The sequence below is a fragment of the Pelobates fuscus genome, chromosome 6, assembly GCF_036172605.1.
Source record: "Pelobates fuscus isolate aPelFus1 chromosome 6, aPelFus1.pri, whole genome shotgun sequence".
NCBI classification, from domain to species: Eukaryota; Metazoa; Chordata; class Amphibia; order Anura; family Pelobatidae; genus Pelobates; species Pelobates fuscus.
In genome coordinates this window covers 218,019,119-218,031,148 of record NC_086322.1, presented here as the reverse complement: position 1 = coordinate 218,031,148, position 12,030 = coordinate 218,019,119, and the positions used below count along the sequence as shown (strand labels likewise).

The following is a 12,030-nucleotide window of genomic DNA, read 5'->3' as shown; positions in this document are numbered from 1 at the left end:
GAATGGGCGAACCTGGCTAACCGCCATAGACTTCAATAGGCAGGCGAATTTTAAAACCCGCAGGGACTCTTTCTGGCCACAATAGTGATGGAAAAGTTGTTTCAAGGGGACTAACACCTGGACTGTGGCATTCCGGAGGGGGATCCATGGCAAAACTCCCATGGAAAATTACATAGTTGATGCAGAGTCTGGTTTTACTCCATAAAGGGCATAAATTACCTAACATTCCTAAATTGTTTGGAATAACGTGCTTTAAGACATCAAGTATGACGTTGTATCGATCAGGTAGTGTAAGGGTTACACCCGCTTCACAGTGACAGACCAAACTCCCCGTTTAACGCACCGCAAACAACCGCAAACAGTCCATTTGCACAACCGCAAACTCCCCATTTGCACAAGGTTGGATACCAGGCTAGCCATGTCCCGTTCCTTGTCCTCACTGATGTATTTGAAGGTCTCTTCCTCCCCCCAGCGACGTACAACACCAAGGGTCCCCGAAAGGTGACAACAAGCCCCCTGTATATTTTTTTTTAAATGTACACTACTGTTACACCAGATATGAGTTGCACTGGTGTGACACTGTGCCCTGGCAGGCCCTGAAACGCACACGTGTGAAGGAAACGGACTGTTATTATATTACAGTCAAAAAAGTTTTTGTTTTTTTTTAAATGCAAGCTATTGTGACACCAGATATGAGTGGTGGCACTGGGACCACCTTAAAAATATTGGATATCGCTAAAAATCATGATCACTATATACTTTCTCTACAAACCTCAAAAACGAACCAAACTACTCATCCATCCGCTATACCACTTTATCCCACCTAGAACTAGTGCCCAGTTAAAATACTTGACTCTAACTTACCCACACTCAGTCATACCACACACATTTCACCACTACTCTCACTGATTCCCTCTGACTATGGCTAAATTCATCTTCTACATCAGAACACTACTCCTAAGATTGGGTTGTATCCATGTCTCGGGTCTTTCATTTAGAATAGGGGCAGCTTCGGTCTCCTTCAACACTGACACTCCAGTGCATATTATTAAAAGATTGGGCAGATGGAAATCCTCAGTCTACAACCGATATATTCCTCATCCTGAGAAAGAAATGAGGAAAGCTTTTAAAAGTTTGGCTTTGTAAATTTGATGCAATAAGTGTGTTTTTCTTTAATACCTTTTTACCCTCTTTGCATGAACCCGATTTACATATATTACTAATATGTTTCTGAACATATATATTATATTATTCACTCACTCACTCACTCACTCTCTGGGCCGGCCTAAGACTGTGGGGATATTTATGGGATAATAATAGTAAACAGTTGAGAATTGCCCACTATTTCAATTCTCAGATTCCAAAGATCGTTATCATATAAGCGAAATGTATTTCATATAAATAAAATCACAATTTGTTATAAAAATAATATAAATTTATTGTGACATTTTAAATAATAATATAAGTAACATGCGTGACAATAATCAATGAAATTTTAGTATAACACGAGTATGCAATACAAATGGCAATACAAAAACATTTCCCAATGGCTAAGACAAGATTTATGACTGTCTTCACAGAGAAAAAGAAAGTTTCACACAGAGAACAGAATTCCTCAGAGTGCAGCGTAAGGTCGTAAAAACTTTAGCTGACAGTTAGAATAACCCTTTCAATGCTGGCTAGACCTCCTAGGTAATTAAGATCTATGTTTATGTAATTTTAATTAAAATAACAATTAAACCAGTTCATTAGTCACTTCCTGGATCCATCCAATAAAAGAAATCTACATGTTCTATAAGCAGAATTTTTTTTAAACTTGCCTAAACAGATATTTTATCTTATTTTTAGGGCAAATCAATACGCCTGGATAAGATCACGATATGCTATCATGTGATAATAATCACATTAATATATATAATTATTATTAATCCCATCTGCAGATTGGGATGCTATAACCATATATATTCTTTAGTAACTAGGATTTCTGAATATCGAAATCTGATCGTGATTTATCCAGTCATATATCATGCTATTAGAAAAATTGGAGGCGAATTATGAAAATGTGGAAGAGTTAGTGGACGATCACAAGAATGAACTCACCACAGAAGAACTCCAAGACCTTCAGAGGGAGCAGCAACAGATGTCACCTGAGGAACTGTCTTTAGAGGAGTAACAAAAATTTTGTTGAAAAACAACACCCTAATAAAACTTCTATAAGTAATACCACAAACAGTTTCAATGATAATGCTATGTCTCAGCTTAAACAAATGTTAAAACATAGGCAACAGCAAGTCTCGATTGAAACATTTTTAGTGAAGAAAAGGTCCGGTGAGTCCTAACCAGCTGTAAGTGGTGTGAAACGATCAAGGGAAAGAATTCCACAAGGACAGTTATCTATTGTGATTATGGAAGAGGACACCCCATCCAAACAATAACATGTCTTCCCCTTTCCACTTACACTATCATCTCTCATCATTACAGGTAAAGTGAAGTAAAATTTTTATTTCATCTATGTTGTGTTTTTTGTATGATTTTATTAATGTAAGGTATTATTAAACTATAAAATTTGTGTTAAAATGCTGTAGTTTTGGGGGTCTGGAATGGATTAATCTAATTAACATTCAGTTTAATGGGAAAATGTGATTCAGTTTTCTAACAAATCCGAATCACGAACAGCCTTCTTGAACAGATTACGTTCCGAGGTTCCACTGTATTATAACATAGAGCAGGAGTTGTGTGTATTTTTGTTGCTGTACCCTAAATCTCAGTAACTTGATCAAGATTAGTTATGTTGATGTTGTTTCAAATTTAGCATATTAAAAATTTTCTTATGGTCCCAGTCAGGGCTGCCATCAGAAATTTTAGGACCCCTGACACAGCTCAAGATCTGGGCCGCTGGGGCCAGCCCCCAGTCCGCCCACTGGGATGACGTGTGTGTGTGTGTGTGTGTGTATAGTGGATGTAGAATGTGTGTCATGGATGGTTTGTATAGTGGATGTAGAATGTGTGTAGTGGATGCAGTGTGTATAGTGGATGCAGTATGTGTGTCATGGATGCAGTGTGTATAGTGGATGCAGATTGTACGATTTGTGTAATGTATGTAATGTTTGTATGCATGCATTAGATGCAGAGTGTGTGTGTGTAGTGAATGTAGGTGTGTATAGTGAATGCAGAGTGTGTGTTTTGTAGTGGATGTAGTGTGTATAGTGAATGTAGTGTGTTTGTAGTGAATGTAGTGTGTTTTTAGTGAGTGCAAAGTGTGTTTAGTAAATGTAGTGTGTTTGTAGTGAGTGCAACATGTGTATAGTAAATGCAGTGTGTGTGTGTGTAGTGCAAAGTGTGTTTAGTGAATGTAGTATTTGTGGTGAGTGCAGAGAGTGTATAGTGAATGTAGTGTGAGTATGTGTAGTGCAGAGTGTGTTTAGTGAATGTAGTGTGTGTGTGTAGTGCAAAGTGTGTACAGTGAATGTAGTGTGTGTGTGTAGAGCAAAGTGTGTTTAGCGAATGTAGTGTATGTGTGTGTGTGTGTAGTGCAGAGTGTGTTTAGTGAATGTAGTGTTTGTAGTGAGTGCAGAGTGTGTTTAGTGAATGTAGTGTGAGTATGTGTAGTGCAGAGTGTGTTTAGTTAATGTAGTGTGTGTGTGTAGTGCAGAGTGTGTTTGGTGAATGTAGTGTGTGTGTGTAGTGCAGAGTGTGTTAAGTGAATGTAGTGTGTGATTGTGTGTGTGTAGTGCAGAGTGTGTTTAGTGAATGTAGTGTGTGTGTGTAGTGCAGAGTGTGTGCTTGTAAGGATGCAGTGTGTGTGTAAAATAGGGGGAGGGGAGTTTTTTTGTATTTATTTGTGTATATCTCAATTTTATTCCCCCCTCCCTGGTTCTTACCGTGCCAGGGAGGGGGGAGATCACATTCCCTGGTGGTCCGGTGGCATGGTGGAGGGAGCCAGCCACGGTACATTGAACAGGGGGCCCAGCAGCACACACTGTCTTTCTTTCCAGCTCCTCTCTGATCAACTCTCGCGAGACAGGCCTGCGTGCTGTGCGGGGCGTTGCCATTGTAGCAGGGCGCAGGAAAGTTAGACAAAGAGCAGCTGGAAAGGAGGAAAGAGTGTGCTGCTGGGCCCCCTCTTCAATGTACAGGTAGCAGGGGGCCCTCTGTGCACATAAATATAGTGAAAATCGCTATAAATATGTGCACTTAAGGAATGTGGGTCTTGGGGCCCCCCAGGACCGCCGAGCCCATGACAACCATTATGGTTGTCATGCCCTGATGGTGGCCCTGGTCCCAGATATCACAAGCCTTTAATGCCAATAAAATAAGAGTCACAAAGTCTTGCTGAAGTCACTTAGACCACGTCATCTGAGTACAGGGTAAAACACATTGCTAGTGGCTCTCTTCCTGACAATCATTAGAGGCGCTTCCTCTACAACAACCAAGTAAAACTCGGTCATCTGACCAAATGCAGCTCATAGGAAAGAATTCAATTCAATTTTTGTTGCTATTAGAAGCAATTGGATGCATGCACTGCACCCACAAAGCAAGCACATCAGTAACCTCTAAGAGCAGCACTGGATTAGCCATCAGCATCAGAACCATTGTAGGAGGCAGAGCACCTGCTAGTCTGCAACTTGGACACTATAGCGCTTTGATAACAAGTTTGTATTGCGAAAAATATAGTGTTACTTTAAAGAAGATGCAAAAATGTGCGTAGGAGATTTAAAGCCAAAGGCTATTCCACCAAATTATACATCTTTACAGTCTCCAAGGTCATTACTATTAGTTCTAGGCAAAACAAATACTACTTACACCAAAAAACGCACACACTATTTTTTGCCACATTTGCTACACCAAATAGAGAGGAAGAGAGGGAATGAAGCAGATAGTAAAGCATGCTAGCAGGTCCATGGATTTTACTTGATTGCCTGAATCACTATCTGTTTGGGTAAAATTGGCACCTTAGAATGCTTAGGATTTGTCCTGCACGTTTCATAATCACCTTGATAGGAGGACTAGAGTGACTAAGAGAGGGTGATTACCTAGCATTCGCTTATACATTTTATATTGCCGGTGTAATATTTGTGTGGGTGACTGTGTGATTGAGTGATTGTGTGTGGTACGTGTGAGGGGCTATATGTGTGAGTGACTTGTTTGTGTGAACAGTTGTATTTGTATGAATCACTCTGCATATGGCACCCCCTAGACCCCCTGACTCCCCTAAATATAGTACAATCTTACCATTATGCCAGTCTGCTGGTGCTGGCTCTGCCCCTGATCTGCCTCCTTGGCTTATTTCAGCCAATCATAATGCTTTCACAGAGGAAAGCAATTGGATTGGCTGAAATTGTCAATTCTGATTATCTGAGCCAAGGAGGAAGGCTGATGGCAGAGCCAAATGCCACCCTGTCCAATCAGCATTACAGCATGTCAAACCCAAAGGCTAACATGGGCCAAATAAACAAAGTTTAAGTTTATGTGGGCCACAAAAGAAGTTTTTCATAGAAAAGTACAGTATAAAAGAAGAACAAGAACAACGAAAAAAATAGTTTCCTACTAAACTCCAGGCCCCCCCTGTACAAAACCCCAGCTATCCCCTATTCAAAACTCCAGCACCCTGTCACGGGTGGCGGTCCGGTGACCGGGACCCCTGAGTGCCTGATGTTGTTGGGAGTCTCCAGCGTGGAAGTGGATTATCAGGGCCTGGTGCAGGGTAACCACACAGCCCCTGGTGTTGAGCACCAGCGTTTGTGCGGCCACATACCAGGTCCCTGATACAGCTACTGCAGATCCCAAGAGCTAGGAGCTAGATGATATGCAGACCCCCCCAGGAGCTGAATAGGGAGGCTCAAGAATGTATCCAGTACAGAAACAAGGCAAGGCTAGGATAGTCACCAAACATGAAAACAAGACAGAACTAGTAGAACCCCGAACCAGAGAAGGATAGGAAGCTAAACCCAGAACATGTACACAATACATAAGGGAACATTAACTAAACAGGGGCAGGACAGGACAGGACTGTACATGGACTGGGAATACAAACAAAACAAGACAAGATATGATAGGCAAAACAAGAGGAGAAATAACTAAGTACTATATATGAAAATCATGGGGATTTAGTCACATTATATGATCATACATTGCATAAGCCTGTCAACAACGCCAATGTACCCCATATTTGGCAGGTCCTACTCTGACTAATGTATGCTAAAAGAACCATAAGAAACACATATAGCACTTACCTGCAAGAAAGGACAGAAGGCTTGAGCAACTGCCTGCAGGCTCCAACTGAAACAAAAGGAATCATGGAAAAGGAATGGGTGTGGCAACATAAAACAAACATTTAAAGGAACCCTGGAGACTGGGAATTCCCTGGACGGAATACAGGAATGAACCCAGAAAAACCCAGCATAAAGAAAACCAGAAAAACCAAGAAAAACAAAACAAGAATTGTAAAAAGAGTACTGGATACCAGAAGCCAAGGCCAGACATCTCCGTAGAACATTGCATGATGTGACACCCCCCCCCCCCCCCCTACTAAACCATATCCACCACTCTACTAAACTCCAGCCTCCCCGTACTAAACTCCAGCCATCCCACTATACTAATCTCCTGCCTCTGTTCTAAAAAACAAAAACAAAAAACAATGTTAGCCTCCAGATTCAGACTCCACTCACATTGTGTGTCCGAATCCGGAGTCCTGCATCCATACCCACAAACGTGCCTTCCGCACCCTGTGCCAGAGCTGAATCCCCTTGAAGATGGAGCATGTAGACGCCTCTGCCTGCTTCCATGCACCTCCACCCTCCCCGTGCCTCTGCCTGCCTCCATGCACCTTCGGCCCTCCTCCATGCGCCTCTGCTCACCTCCACCCACTTCCATCCTCCACCTGTCTCCAGGTCCCCTTAGTAATGAATATCTTTGCTGGACCACAAAGATATTCATTGTGCGCCGCATGTGGCCCACTGGCCGCGAATTTAACATCCATGGCTTACAGAGAATGACTATACTCACCAGAAAAACTTCATTAAGCTATTCTGGTGACTATAGTGTCCCTTTAATATTACTACCAAAATGCAATGGTGGCATTGGTTTAGGCATACTGCTTGGATCTTTCATTGTGCGAAATGTGGTTTTTTTTTTTTCCCTGGGATACATTTCCCATCGACAAATAATTATCCTATGCTTTATTGACATTCACGTTAAGTGATAATATAAGTATTTATTTTTGAAAATACATATATATGCATGGTATGTTTTGTTACAGAGTGAGTTGATGATTGGGTGTAATTAAAACATAACTAGCTAGTTATGTATGTAAATGAGCACCCAATGCAGATGTGCCAAAAATGGTGTCCTAATTCCATAAGAACCATATAGGTTGTGTTTGTTGTGAGATGGGATACCCAGAGATCTAGCAGCCAATGTAAAACTTTTTTTTGTTTCCCCCATAATGTGTCAGGTTCTGGAAAAAAAGGGGATAATCATGAGCTCATTTTGTTTATTCTTGTTGTCTTAAGGACAAAATTATGGGTTTAATTCTTGGTTATCAGTCAATTCTTTCGCTGAGGTCTATGCTAAAGAATTGATTGATAAGTGGGGGAAAGACCTGTTTTTAAACATGTTTTTATCTCCATATCTATTCAATTGTTGGCACTTCTGCCTGCACATTGTACAGATACATTTTGTACTCTTTAAAATGAGAATATTTTGCATGCTTCATGTTATGTATTGCATAACAATGCATTGATCTCAGTTTACCTAATAAGCGCCGTGTTCATTTCAGCTTTTCAAAATTAATCCTCCCCCTGAAAATAATATCATATTGTTCTTTTGTATTATCAAAATGAACACAGCGCTTATTATAGGGAAGCTAAGTATAAATTCATTTAAAAGTCTTAGTTTCACAAGTGTACTAGTTGGATCAAATATATTGACAAAGTTTAGAAATGAACAACAGAATAATCCTCTTTCAGAACTTAATTCCCATTTGTTTACATAATTAAGTTTGTAATACAATCATCTTATGTATTACTGATCACTATTGGGAGGCTGGATTGCTGTTTTTACGTAACTGTGTATCCCACACTGATATTATCAGAGGCTTTACATATATTTAGAGACCAGTTGATGTTTTCATTAGCAAAGGAACTTCAGGTAAGAGGTCCAACATCTCATGTCCTGTTAATCAATTGTTAAACATGATGATACCTTTTTATTACTAATATCATTTATATTTTTACAAGGGAAACCTGAGAAACCATCAGGGATTTATCTCAGTGGTTCTTCTTCTTATTTTATTAGACAGGAACCCAAATGATGTAATTGGCAGCAGCTTCAGTCAAGTAGCTACAGTTCTTAAAATATAAAGCGAGCTTAGTAAGTCATTTGTTCAACAGTTCAATAATGTATATTAAACAAATTCTAAGAAGACCTTCATTAGCATTTTCCCAGTGCTAAAGGGGTCTCAATTGCAATATGGAAATGCGTTCTCCAGAAATTAACTATATATTTTGCCTCGGGACTGAAGAATACCATGTGACTAGTTTTACTAGGGGGGGACCCACTGATAATGGATCATGGAGAACCACTTTTTAGGGTCTCGATCCTTGGATTCGTAGTCACAGATTCTTAACACACCTGGCTCCTAGTAATTTTATCTCATTAAATCCCTTCATAAATTGCACATAATTTGCAGCTATAATTTTGATCTTGTAGTTTTCAGTTGGCTGTTTGTCCAAATCTGTATTTCCCCTTCTATCCTAGAATTCTGGAGGCTTAAATGTTTAAACTGAATCGCCTTCAAACATTTCGAATTTCACCTTTAATTACTCTTGATATTTATCCCTCATCTCATAATCTTATTATATGATTGTTGAGATTTATCTAGCTTCATGATCACAAAGTAATACTGCTTACAAATAATTTAGACTTCCTATAGATCAATTTAATTAATTAAGTAATAAATAGATGTATTTCTGTGTGTTCAATGCAAAATGTAAAACAGTCTACGTCTATGGTGTTGACCATTGCTTCTTTTTCAAGTTGAGGTACTATATTGGCCATTAATTAAATTGCTTAGTATCATCAATCTTATGCTATTCCACAAAACAAATGTATTTATGACTATTTGGAATTGAGCACACATTGAATCATCTATGCTTCGCCACCATTTGTCAGGATTTGGAAATAATCAACAAATAGCAACTTTGATTTAGCCCCTTAAGGACTGAGCCAGTTGTACAAGTTGTGATCAAAACAAACCATAAACACAATCCGGCATCTGCGCTATATGTCTGCCCAACTATAATTCACCTCTTTCATATTAAATGCACCCACATTTATTATATATAATTTTGTTCAGGAGAAACAGGACATTCATGTCACATCAAATATTTATATATTAAACACAATTTAATATGAATAAAATGTAAAGAAATGTGAACATTTTTAACTGTGAATGTTATAATACTGTCAGCTGTTACTGCAATAAAATGCACATGTTTGTATTCAGTGAAGTCTCACGAGTAAAATACTAGTACCCCCCAAGTACAGGTTTTATAGTGTTTTGGAAATGTACAGGGTCAAATTTAGCACATTTTTAGTTTATACACATTGAAATTTGCCAGACTGCTTATGTTGCCTTTGAGACATCCCTCAAATTTTAATTAATGAAATTACTTAATCATGTAAAAATATTATAGAAATGTATATACGTATGTAAAATTTTAATATAGAAATATGTATATATATATATATATATATACACACACACATATATGTATTTATAACGTCATTCTAAATGTATTTTGCTTTCAATATATATGTATATTAATAGCAAAACAGTTAGAGCGAAAGTATACAGGTATATTATTTTTTTCATTTTTTTCAATTTTCTTATTGATTATTTTAATTTTAAATATATATATTTGTTTACATAATTATAATTATATATATATATATATATAACGTCATTGTAAGTGTATTTTAATATTAAATATATAATAATTATATATATTAATATTAAAATACACTTAGAATAATAGTTTATGTGTGTATGTGCATATAAAAGTACTTACCGTATATACTCGAGTATAAGCCGACCCGAATATAAGCCGAGGCCCCTAATTTTATCCCAAAAAACTGGGAAAACTTATTGACTCGAGTATAAGACTAGGGTGGGAAATGCAGCAGCTACTGGTAAATTTCTAAATAAAATTAGATCCTAAAAAATTTTTATTAATTGAATATTTATTTACAGTGTGTGCATAATGAATGCAGTGTGTGCGTATGTGTGTGTGTATGAGTGCAGCGTGTGTGCATGAATGCAGTGTGTGTGTGCATGAATGCAGTGTGTGAATGCAGTGTGTGCAGGGCCGGTGCAAGGATATTTGCCGCCGTAGGCAAAAAAATTTTTGCCGCCCCCTCCCCCCCCATATGTCCTGACTTCCCCTCCTCCTCCCTCAGTGGTCCTTACCTCCCCACCCCCATGTTCCTTCACTCCCCCCCCCCCCAGTGGTCCTGACTCACCCCTCCCCCAGTGGTCCTTACCCTCCCCTCCCCTAGTGGTCCTTACTTCCCCCTCCCCTCCCATAGTGGTCCTTATCCCACCCCCTCCCTCTCATAGTGGTCCTTATCCCCCTTCTCCCTCCCATAGTGTTCCTTATCCCCCCCCCATCCCTCCCATAGTGGTCCATATACCCCCCCCTCCCTCCCATAATGGTCCTTATACCCCCCTCCCTCCCATAGTGGTCCTTATCCCACCCCCTCCCATAGTGGTCCTTATACCCCCCCCTCCCTCCCATAGTGGTCCTTATACCCCCCTCCCTCCCATAGTGGTCCTTATACCCCCCTCCCTCCCATAGTGGTCCTTATACCCCCCTCCATCCCATAGTGGTCCTTATACCCCCCCTCCCTCCCATAGTGGTCCTTATCCCCCCCCCTCCCTCCCATAGTGGTCCTTACCCCCCCCTCCCTCCCATAGTGGTCCTTATACCCCCCCTCCCTCCCATAGCGGTCCTTACCCCCCCCCCCTCCCTCCCATAGTGGTCCTTATACCCCCCCTCCCTCCCATAGCGGTCCTTATACCCCCCCCTCCCATAGTGGTCCTTATACCCCCCCCTCCCATAGTTTTTTTTTCGTCCCCCCTCCCTGCTTGATATATGGCAGGGAGGGGGGCTCTCCTTCCCTGGTGGTCCAGTGGCAGTTCAGTGGGGGGAGAGGGGGGCTGGCAGAGCTGTACTTACCTGTTCTGCAGCTCCTGTCAGCTCTCTCCTCCTCTGCGCCGTCCGTGCAGCTCCCTCTGTCAGCTCACAGTGTAAGTCTCGCGAGAGCCGCGGCTCTCGCGAGACTTACACTGGGAGCTGACCGAGGTGCTGAACGGACGGTGCGGAGGAGGAGAGAGCTGACAGGAGCTGCAGAACAGGTAAGTACAGCTCTGCCAGCCCCCCTCTCCCCCCAGTCTGTGTTATGGCAATGCAAATTGCCATAATACAGACTATGACTCGAGTATAAGCCGAGTTGGGGTTTTTCAGCCCAAAAAATGGGCTGAAAAACTCGGCTTATACTCGAGTATATACGGTAGATCATATACATATATATATGATCTAAATACTTTAATTTTTTTTACTTACTTTTAAAACTTTTTTACAGGCAGCAGGGGGACAGCCTGAGAGTTCAGGCAGTCCCCCCGTTGGCATTGCATGAGCCGGCTATTCCGGCCATGTGATCGCGATCACATGGCCCTGGAGGGCTGGATCGTGCAGAAGAGGGCTGCCTGAACTCCCAGGCAGCCCCCCGGATCGCAACCGCCATCGTGGGATCGTCGGGGACCCGGTAAGTCCCCTGGATGGCAGGGGCGTTCTATGCCGCCCTCCGGCATTTAGAACCGCCCAAAAAAGGACGACATAGAACGCCCGGTGTCCTTAAGGAGTTAAAAGAAAAGGCCAACAAGAATCATTCGCATATTTGTTTTTTATGAAAGTGATTCTAAATATACTTTTATTATTTCTCTGCTTTATTATATGTTTTTTTATACAC

General features: G+C 40.8%; 1 protein-coding gene across 1 annotated transcript in view; it reads left to right on the top strand.

The window, feature by feature from the left end:
• The first annotated feature begins 8,123 nt into the window (after positions 1–8,123).
• Positions 8,124–12,030, top strand: part of LOC134614698 (UDP-glucuronosyltransferase 2A1-like) — a 139,822-nt gene continuing 135,915 nt past the window's right edge. Inside the window, exon 1 of the mRNA XM_063458744.1 lies at positions 8,124–8,148. The gene's annotated coding sequence lies outside the window, so the exon portion shown is untranslated. The remainder of the gene's footprint in view (positions 8,149–12,030) is intronic.